Below are 9,622 nucleotides of genomic sequence, written 5' to 3'. Positions count from 1 at the left end.
GACTTCCTTGATTGTGTGGCGCAGCATGTGTCTTTCACGAATATCGAGGACCTATTCGGGTTGGAGCTAGAGTGAACCTTCATCATCCAATTCTGGTAGACTCGTTTGAATTCTGCAATTTTTCCTCACCACTTTCTTGAGGCATGATACATGGAAGACTCAATGGATTTTTTAAGTCGATGGCAAGGCAACCTTGTAGGCTACTACTCCAATGCATTGAATTATTTGATAAGGTTTGTAGAATTGGGGACCTAATTTCTAGTAGCCCTTTTCTTTGAGAAATTTTTGCTTATATGGTTGCAACTGCAAGAATATCTGATCCCCTTCTTTAATTGTGTGCTTTGAATGATGCTAGCCTGCTTGTTGCTTCATTCGATTTTGAGCTTGATGGAGATTATCTTTGAGACAAGTTATCATGGTGGCACAGTTCTATATGAGTTGATCAACTTCTTACACCTTAGAGCATCCATGGATATAATAAATAGGTAAAGGTGGGAGTTGGTCATACACTGCTTCATATGGAGTCATCTTGGTGGCTTCATGATAGTTAGTATTATACAACCATTCAACTAAAGGTAGACATTGTACCCATTGATGTTCCTTTTCAAAAATGAAGCACCTTAGGTATGTCTTGAAACATTTCTTGACTTCTTCAGTTTGACCATTAGTTTGGGGATGATAGGCATTACTTAGTTGGAGTTGGCTGCCTTGTAGCTTGAAAATTTGTTGCCAAAATTTGCTGGTGAAATTTGGGTCACGATCAGACACAATGGAAGTTGGCATGTTATACAGTTTGAAGATCTGGTCCATGAAATCTTAGGCCACCAAAGTCAAGGTAAATGGGTGGGGTAGAGTGCAAAATTGAGCATTTTTAGATATTCTGTCCACAACCACCATGAAGACTGATTTGTGGCCCAACTTTGGTAGACCAATAATAAAATCCATAAAAACATCTATCTAGACCGAGGCAGGGATTGGCAATGGTTGTAAGGTTCCCAATGACTTGACTATTTCTCCTTTGTGGCATTGACACACATAAAATTCAGCTACAAAGGTAAGAATTTCATTCTTCATGCACATCCAAAAGAAAGAAAGATGAGTGAAAGCATAAGTCTTCTGAAAGCTTGCATGCCCGACAGTGGGAGATGAGTGCAACTCTACCAAAATGAGAGTTTTGAGGGTGGATGTCGGTGATATCACTACTCGATCCTTGTAGTGAAGAATCTCATCCTTCTAAGAGTAGCCAACTAAGGAATTAAGATCTTCTCTCAAGTTATTAATGAGTTGGGAGAGAGAGGGGTGTGAAAACCATTCCTTGCAGGCTTCTTCAATCCTGTCTAGTATGGGAAGAGAGATTGATAGAAAGGTGCTTTCATCCTCAAATTGGCACGATAAAGCGTCTGCTACTACATTGTCATGCCCTTCCTTGTAAATTATCTCATAATCTTATCGCAACATTTTGGCTAGCCATTTTTTTGTTGTGGTGATGATAGACATTGCTCCAAAAAATATTTGAGGCTTTGATGGTTTGTGCGAATTTGGAAATGTCGTCCCAATAAGTATGGTCACTAGGTATATATTGCATGTAAGCTCGCCATCATCTCTTTCTCATAGGTAGATTGTCCCATATGCTTTCCACTTAGTTTCTAGCTGGTGAAAGCTAAGGGTTGACCTTCCTGCATTAGTACAGCACCAATACGAGTACCTGAAGCATCACATTCAATCACAAAAGATTTTGGTGAAGTCAAGTAGTGGAAATACTGGAGTGGAACGCATGGTCAGTTTAAGAGCCACAAATGCCTATTGTGTTGCATTAGTCTAGAGGAATGCATTTTTCTTGAGAAGGTTAGTGAGGGGTCTAGCAATGTGACCATAATTGCAGCCAAATTTGTGATAGTAGCCAGTGAGACCCAAGAATCACCTCAGACTCTTCAAGGTTTTTGGTTGGGGCCAATCATGCATTTCCTGTATATTTTTTGGATCAACCATGACACCTCCACGACCAGCAATGTGTCCCAAATACTCAACTTCTTCCACGCCAAAAGAGCACTTGGAAAATTTGACAAATAATTTGTGAGTCTGAAGCAGTCGAAAGATCAGGTCTACATGATGGAGATGTTTTTCCCAGGTTAGGTTGTAGATGAGAATCTCATCAAAGAACATGAGGATAAATTTTCAGAGATATGGTTTCAACAGGTGATTCATGAGGCTTTGAAAAGTGGATGGAGAATTACAGAGACAAAATGGCATGACCAAGAATTCATAATGGCCTTCATTAGTGTCGAAAGCAGTCTTGGGAATGTCTACTTCCTTCATGCGGATTTGGTGATAGCCAGAGCAAAGATCAAGCTTGGTAAAGAATTGAGCACCATGCAGTTCATCAAGTAGATCATCAACAACTGGGATAGGGAATTTGTCTTTGACAATGATCTTGTTGAGGGCCCGAAATTCCAGACACATGGGCCATTCTCCATCTTTCTTGAGCACCATGACCATGGGTGATGAATAAGGATTGATGCTAGGACGCATAACACCTGCTTCAAGGAGTTCCTTGATGACTTTTTCAATTTCATTCTTTTGGGTGAAATGATATCGATATGGGTACACATTAGGTGGTTGGGTCCCTGGGACCAAGGTGATGCTATGATCATGTCCCCCTCTAGAGAGTGGAAGCTCTTTAGGTCTGTCAAATACCGGCTCGTGGCACTTTAAGACTTGTTGCATCTGAGGATGAATATGAAGATTAGTGGTTTCTATGGCTTGGATGGCATTAAACTGAGAGATAAATCCATTATGGCCCTTTTTCAACAACGTTTCCATTCGATGTGAGCTGATGATAGAAGGAGCACCTGTCTGGAGTCCACGAAGGGTATGCATGTGCTTATTCTACTTAAAGCTCATATATAACTCTTGGAAATCCATTGTGATTGGGCCTAGTGTGCAAAGCCATTCAGCACCCAACACAATGTAACAACCACCCATCTTAATCACAAACATGTGGGTCTTTAGGTGGTAGTCTCCCATCTGAAGTTTAATATTTTTGTAGTGGCCTTTACATTTCATTTCCCCACCATCAGCAATTAGGACCTAGAAATTAGAGACTTCCCTTACAAAAAAATGAACAACTTCAGCAACTCACTCATGGATGAAGTTATTAGTGTTGCCACTATCAATCAATACTACTATAGAGTGATGTTTAATAAAGCCTTTATTTTGGGAGTTTGGGGTGTAGAAATAGCCGCAAAGCATGTAGTGAGATAACTAGTTCCTCTGGAATAGTTGTTAGCTCATTATCCTATTGGGTTTCCTCAACTTCGTCCTCTAGTCCCCCAAGGGGTGGGGCTTCCTCAGATGGGTTGTGATCAGTAACATCAATTTGAAATAATTCTAGTTCCTTGCATTTATGCCCTGGGGAGTATTTGTCAGCGTAGTAGTAGCACAATCCTTGTTTTCTTCTTTCAACCATTTCTGCTGGAGACACCTTTTGAACCTTAAGTGTTTGGGTAGGGCCCTACGCCTGTGTGGGGCATCCCTTGGCTATGAAATTGGACGAGGATATAGGGCAGCTAAGACACGTTCCACTTCAATAGCCTTTATGCAAGCATCTATCCATGTAGGTGGGTGGTTCATCCAGACATGTGCTTGGATGGATTCTTTGAGACCACTTATAAAAAATTCAAAGTAGAATTCATCTCCCATACCTTCTATGTAGAAGGTCAATTTCTCAAATGCTACAATGTAGACTTTTACTGTGCCTGTCTGTCGGAGCTTAGTAAGGTGACCCAAAAAATTATATTTTCTGTTAAAGAGGTCATAAAGAGATTTTGAGAACACCTGCCAAGTTATGTTCCCAGGATAGCATTTCTGATGCCACTGCCATGATTACCATCTCTCTTAGTCTAAGTAAAGGGCTCCCACACGTAGTTTAGTTTGATCTTCTCGGATATCATTCAGAATGAAATATTGTTCCATTTGGGCTACCCATACTACCGAATTAGAGCCATCAAATTTATACATGTCTAGCTTGGGTGGCTGAGGGTGGGAATGTTGGTGATTTCCATCGAAGTGAATATGATGGCTAGATTCTCCCTCAAGGTCTTCATTAATACCATGTGCCCCCGGATGCAACCCCGACATGCTCATAAAAAATTGTGGCATGAATTTCTACATTTGTTCCTTGAAGGAAGACAACTTTTGTTCAAGGCGCTTGATCTTCTCGTTGGCCATGACTTCAGCTCTGGTTTCTACCATACATAGATCTTGGTCACTTGACATCACATTGAAAAAATTTGGGGCTGCCCAAAAATTGAAGCTAACAAGTGAATGGTACCACTGCAATTAGCTCATCGTCCTAAATCTTATGGGCTAAGTCTCTTGTAAGCCTCAGCGTATCTTGTAGTTATTTTGTTTTTTTTTTTTACTCCGAATGGAGTTTTACTCCCCTCTGATCAATATTTCAATGGCCAAATTACAGAAAACTTGATCCTACCCAATGTCCTGCGAAAATCGGGCCCAAACTATAGGAGACACAAGCCTCATTGTGCCGATTGTCAGAGCTGCCAACGAAACCCAAATGGCTGAATGTGAGTTGGACTCGGCAATTATAAAACCACAACTATTAGATCTGAATGGTACTATGGCGGTAGAACCTCAACTGGTGGATCTGATTGTTGTGGCGGGGACAGAATCCCAACTACTAGATTTGAGTCGTATTCCAGCAGTAGAACCCCAACTGGTGGATATGATTTGGAAAATAAGATAATAGGCGATCCTCATAGAGTTAAGGGAACTATGGTCTCAAAGGAGTGTCAAGTGCTATAAATTGTAACATACAAAAGGGTCCAACAATTGTACTCGATCCATTCTTTCAGGGCACTAACTAGGAGGATCAACCATACCTTTAGCCGTACTACCTCACTACCCTATTGTACATGCGAGTAATCTCCTTGAGTGTTGTCCTCAGTGTACTATAGCAGCAAGATGGTTGATGGCTTCTCTAAGGCGAGGTTTCAGGTGTGCCTAGGGGGCTTTAGATATACCCAGAGGGTACGTGGAAGGCAGTCTGTGTGCGGTTCTGTCTAATGCACTACTACTCGAAGGGCTACCCACAAGGGTTACAAGGGAGTCCAACAAGTGTGACCACCTCTTGTATTTCTTGCGTGCACACCTCCGCAAATTCGTAGGTTTATGCACTCAATGACAGATCCCATGGTTTAAAGACGTTGGAACACATCTCTAGCCTAAAAAAAAACTGCCAAAAATGGAGGTACCATCGACCCTAGAAAGTGCTATGATACCACTTGTTATGCTCTTGACCTGTGACAAATTCCAGAATACCAAATATGCGAAGAAATACAACCCAAAACACATAATAAAATGAAAAAAGCAATAAGTATTTTATTATTCAGAGATGAAAGCAATGTTCACTTGCCTCTTTGAGGGGGAAAACCTTTAGTAGAACAGAGCTCGATTACAAAATAAGACTCGATATTTCTCAATGTGGGGTCTCTAACCTCTATATAGGATTCATATATACAATACCATGTTTCTCTAAATACCATATATCTAATACCATGGCCCATTTGCAAATAACTGTGGTCCCTTTCTTAAATGCGAGTCAAACAATTACAATTATTAATATGGTCTTTATTGATATGACTCGACCCTATTAGGGTTTATTACATAAATAAAGGGGTTAGGGTTGGACCCTAATAGGATTCGTTACTTAGAACACCCTATTTTGGCTATTGGTAATTTTAATGTTTTCCACTGAAGTCAAAGCAAGGAATTCTTAGTTGCTCCTTGATTTCTACTAAACCTTATACTTCTGCTATTTCACAATCCATTTAATTTCTAAAGAGATCCAAATAGTGAAACCTAGCTTGCCCTGTGAGAACTCTTGTAAAATTTGATGCAAAATCCAGTTTAATTTATAGACTCCATAGCCCAATGTATTTATAACAATCAAATCAACCAAACCAATCAAATCGAAACAAACAAGTACAATCATAAGTAGCCTAAAATTCACCTAAAACAAAGCTAAATTTTATAGAGAGGTCCCTCTCTGAAGCTGGTAAGGCTAGATCCTAGCTTCCAAAGTGGTTTTGATGTTGTGCTATCTGTTTACTCCCTGAACCTCAAAAATATACAATGACAACACAGTGTTTAATGTTCTATTAAATGTGTAATGTTTAGAATACTCGATTGTGTTCAAAGAACTTGGGATGTAAGGTTTGATGTATAGGTCTATTTAATGTAGAACTTTATTTCTCTGTGTCTATGTATATATGTATATGTTGATGCTCTTCTTATCAAGGAAAAGGTAAGCCAAATATATCATACATTTTTTCCCTTTATTATAGAGCTCCTGACCTTATATTTGGAGCCAGTAAGTATGATTTGTATGCTTTTGATATCTGGTCCATGGGTTGTGTCTTGGCTTAGCTACTTCTGGGTCAGGTAAGTGGATTTTCAGTTTGAGAGTACAGTCTTGCCTCTGCAGATCAGGCATCAATACCAAATTTGTAGTTTGTAATATTCCCAAGGACATCGTGCTTACATGTAGTGTTTCGTAATTTTGTCTAGCCATTATTTCCAGGTGAGACTGTAATAGATTAGCTAGGAGAGATTGTCAAGGTAAAAGAATTACTATTGCGGGTTAATGTTAGAGTCGTACATGACAAAAAATTGGAGATTATTGAGGCTTATAAAATGTTTTTGTGTCTTTATGGTTGTAGATCCTTGGAACTCCAACTCGTGAGGAAGTCAAATGTATGAATCCTAATTATAATGAGTTTGGGTTTCCACAGATTAAGGCTCACCCTTGGCACAAGGTTCATTCACTTGTCTTCATTTTCATTAAATATTTGATAACTTCCCTTTTCTTAGTAAGTTTACAAATTGATAGACCTCTTTTCTCATACTTTCCACAAGCGGAAAACTCCTGTAGCTTTAGGTCTAGTTTCTAGACTTCTTCAGTACTCCCGAAACCTTTGTTGCACTACAATAAGTATTGAGATTTTATAACATAGATTTAAGCTTTTATTTTTTACCATCTTTCATATGATTCCATTTTCCAAGTTTTTTTATTGATACATGGCATTTCGATCACTTTTTTGTAGCTTGAATATTGTATACACCCTTTCTTCGATGAGCATTGATAACCCAATGCTCGCTTGCCCAATGTCTCCCCTTTTCCCCGTCTGTTCAACTTCAAAACACAGGGTAAGAACATGATGCTTCTATTTTTTTCGGCTTGATGTTGGATTTTCCATAATTGTCTTATCAATAATATTGTTTTTATTAAATTATGCTAGAACTTTCTTGCAGAAATTAAGGGAGCTACTCCTGAGCTTCTTCAGAAGCTGATTCATGAGCATGCAAGAAAGCAATGCTCGCATCTCAACCCTTTTTTGGATAATTTGGCATAAGTCGATGGCCTCATGCAGATTTATGATTGCTAACAGTGCATTCTTGTTTGGAATATGGAAGATAGAACATATACTTGAGGAAATTCTAGGCCACTCTGTCAAGCATTTTACCAAATTTGTACCAAAAGATAATGTAGCATGTTGATCATTCTCACTATGCAAAAATCATGCAATTATGTTTCTGTATTATATCAAGGTATTATAGGAACACAGTGTTGTGATTTTCCTTGCTCTTTACAGGCTCTCTTAGTCTCCCACTAGGATCAAATTTCATCCCCAAATATCACTACCTAGTCTGTGGGGTGGACCAAAAGGTCTTCTGATCATTAGTGTGAAAGCTACATACAATTTGACATTGATATGTAAATTATTGTTATCAAACTCTGGCTTGTTACCCCATCTCTCTTTAGTGAAAGTGTTAAGTCCACATGGTATTGAATTGTCATGCCTCTCTCCTCTCTATCCACAGTATTATATTGTTGAAGTTAATGAATATTTAAATGAAATAAAATTAATCATCATTAAAAACGTTAGAACTATAAAGGAAAACATATTCTATATTGTTCATAATTAGAAAACTAAACCAATCATTTACTTTAAAACCATTATTTATTCAAACGATTCTGGTTTGGTATTGACATATGAAACAAACTTTTAAGCACTTGATTTGTAAAAGGAAGCTAAAATGGAAGAAATCGAATAATTTGTCATGGTTGGTAGAGTTTGATGACTTTTTTCCATTATATATACCATGTGCATATTCATAAAAAATAAAATTTCCAATAATAGTTGAAAATAATGTATAAGTAGGATTCTTCTCATTACCTTGAATACTAGCCTTGCTGGTTCTAATTAAGATTAAAAATAAAATAAAAAAGAGACCATTTAACTAAATGGTGAGTCCAATGGTGTCAAATTCCATAGTGTCTTCATTTGAAGTAGACAGTTCCAAGTCTACCATCTTCTTTGCTAGCTTGGAGACTTTTAAATTTAGCAAAAATTCCTATTGTGCTAATTTTGACAGTTCTATAAGCACCTTTCCAATGATGGTCTTTATTTTCCAGTATATGTATATTGTTTCCATGTATATTGTTTCTTTGTGTGGGTGTTCCTTGTGATAGGTATCCAAATGCTTACATTTTCCTATACTTCCTTGTTCGAAATAAATCTCCTTTCTACTAATGCTTCTCTTTTTGCATCTTGGATTCCACTTGTGATCCTAGGTGGAGTATTTCCCTACAAAGCTGATGCATATTGTCTACACTATTTTCATTAAATATTTGATAACTTCCCTTTTCTTAGTAAGTTTACAAATTGATAGACTTGTTTTCTCAAATTTTCCACAAGCGCACACCTCCAGTAGTTGTAGATCTAGTTTCCAGACTTCTTCAGTACTCCCCAAACCTTCGTTGCACTGCTGTAAGTAATGAGATTTTATAACATGGATTTAAGTTTTTATTTTGTACCATCTTTCATATGATTTCATTTTCCAAGTTTTTTTTATTGAGACATGGCAATTCAATTACTCTGTCGCAACTTGAATCTTGTATACACCCTTTCTTCAATGAGCTTCGAGATCCCAATGCTCACTTGCCCAATGGCCGCCCTCTGCCCCTTCTGTTCAACTTCAAACCACAGGGTAAGAACATGATGCTTCTATTGTTTTTGGCTTGATGTTGGTTTTTCAATGATTGCCTTATCAATAGTATTGTTTTTATTAAATTATGCTAGAACTTTCTTGCAGAAATTAAGGGAGCTACTCCTAAGCTTCTTTAGAAGCTGATTCCTGAGCATGCAAGAAAGCAATGCTTACATCTCAACCATTTTTTGGCTAATTTGGCATAATTCAATGGCCTCATGCAGATTTATGATTGCTAACAGTGCATTCCTATTTGGAATATGGAAGATAGAACATATACTTGAGGAAATTTTGAGCCACTCTATTGAGCATTTTACCAAATTTGTACCAAAAGAAAGTGTAGCATGTTGATCATTCTCACTATGCAGAAATCCTAAAATCGTGTTTCTGTATTATATCAAGTAAGGTATTCTAGGCACACAGTTTTGTGATTTTCCTTGCTCTTTATAGGCTCTCTTAGCCTCCCATTGGGATCAGATTTCATCCCCAGCTATCACTACTCAGTCTGTGGGGTGGACCAAAAGGTCTTCTGATCATTAGTGTGAAAGCTACA

At 38.1% G+C, this 9,622-nt stretch overlaps 1 pseudogene; it reads left to right on the top strand.

Annotated features, from left to right (window-relative positions):
* The first annotated feature begins 4,492 nt into the window (after positions 1-4,492).
* LOC149151471 (shaggy-related protein kinase epsilon-like) lies at positions 4,493-9,275 on the top strand (annotated as a pseudogene).
* Positions 9,276-9,622: the final 347 nt, after the last annotated feature.

This window comes from Pinus tabuliformis, chromosome 9 (assembly GCF_031772625.1).
Source record: "Pinus tabuliformis cultivar Carrire ecotype Pingquan chromosome 9, CPIR1, whole genome shotgun sequence".
Classification (NCBI taxonomy): Eukaryota; Viridiplantae; Streptophyta; class Pinopsida; order Pinales; family Pinaceae; genus Pinus; species Pinus tabuliformis.
This window is presented reverse-complemented; position numbering and strand designations above follow the sequence as displayed.